This window comes from Coturnix japonica, chromosome 2 (assembly GCF_001577835.2).
Source record: "Coturnix japonica isolate 7356 chromosome 2, Coturnix japonica 2.1, whole genome shotgun sequence".
Taxonomy (NCBI): Eukaryota; Metazoa; Chordata; class Aves; order Galliformes; family Phasianidae; genus Coturnix; species Coturnix japonica.
In genome coordinates this window covers 124,774,379-124,776,094 of record NC_029517.1, presented here as the reverse complement: position 1 = coordinate 124,776,094, position 1,716 = coordinate 124,774,379, and positions in this window count along the sequence as shown.

Here is a 1,716-nt window from a genome sequence, read left to right as displayed (position 1 = left end):
ACTGTTGGCCTTTCAGGCTGCAAGAGCACACTGCTGGCTCGTGTCCTGGTTCTCGTTCACTAGAATTCCCAAGTCCTTCTTGGCAGGGCTGAGAAATAAATATTGTTCTAAGTATTATCAAAGGCTTAGTGCCTTTGTAATCAGTAATATGTGGTGAAAGAGTGATTTACTGAAATGGAAATGTTTTTGTCTTACAGAATCAATTAGCTACATGGCAAAAATGTGTTCAACTGGAAGTGAAGGGCAACACCCATGTCCACTATTTTTTGAACAGGGTGGAAATTATAACACCATATAACAGGTCCTTATGGCCTGTCCTACTCTCACATTATTCTCTCTCTCTATAGTTCAGACACTTTATGTAAACATCTATAATATTGAACAAACGCAATATGTTGGCTGCCTGTTTATTGTGAGACTCTATGATTCTCCCTGCTGAACAGCAGCCTCCAGACCCCTGCCAAAAACTACCAGGGCTGCCACCCCCAGAAATGTTGCTTCTATGATGAGACAGTGAGACACAGCCATAAATTCTGAGCACCTCCAGATGTTCCTTACCTGGTTATTAAATCAGTTCTGCATAGAGCAAGTGATAGGCGAGTCCCTGGTGGCTGCGGTTATTGATGCTCTTTGCAGCCTACTGACAAAAATCTAAGAGTTTCTGAATAACGCCTTTGGAACAGCATCTGGATTAACCCCAGGTAGGAACCATAGAACTGTGTAGGAAAGTTTGACAAAGGCCTTAAGTTCCTTCAAGTAAACTGCTTTTGTCCTAAGTGTGTGTAAAAAAAACCTACATAAAATCACACTGCGTTCACCAGCGTGTGCAGGGAACACTTCTATTGCCACGAGTAAATCCTATGGATTAACTAGTACAGAATCACAGAATGACCGGGTTGGAAGGGACCTCAAGGATCATGTAGTTCCAACCCCCTGCCTGGCAGGGCCACCAAACATACACCTTTACTAGATCAGGTTGCCCAGGGCCCCGTCCAACCTGGTCTTGAACACCTCCAAGGACGGGGCATCCACAACCTCCCTGGCAGCCTGTTCCAGGGCCTAACCACTCTCCTAGTAAAAGACTTCTCCCTAACATCCAACCTAAATCTTCCCTCTTTTAACTTAAAACCATTTCCCCGTGTCCTGCTATTGTCAGCCCTTTCCAAGAGTTTACTCCCCTCCTGGGAGTAAGTTCCCTTCAGGTACTGAAAGGCTGCAGTGAGGTCACTCCGCAACTTCCTCTTCTCCAGGCTGAACAAACCCAACTCCCTCAGCCTGTCCTCAAGGGGAGGTGCTCCAGCCCCCTGATCATCTTCGTGTCCCTCCTCTGGACCCTTTCCAAAATCTCCATGTCTTTTTTGTACTGAGGGCTCCACACAGACACAGTACTCCATATGGGGCCTCACAAGAGCAGAGTAGAGAGGGACAATCACCTCCCTATCCCTGCTGACCACCCCTCTCCTGATGGAGCCCAGGATCCCATTTGCTTTCCGGATCCAAGTCCCCTCAGCACGCCCACCCGGGTCCGAAGGTGCCGCCGAGCTCCCGCCGGCCTGAGGGGGCGACGGAGGCCACACTCCGCTGCCCGGCCCGGCCCTGCGCGTGCGCGGTGCCGCCCCGCGGGTGCCGCCCCCTGAGCCGCGCTCCAGCGGCCGCCGCGGGCTGACGGGCGGCCGAGGCGTCTCGTAGCGCTGGGCGGGGTGAGGCGGGGCGGGG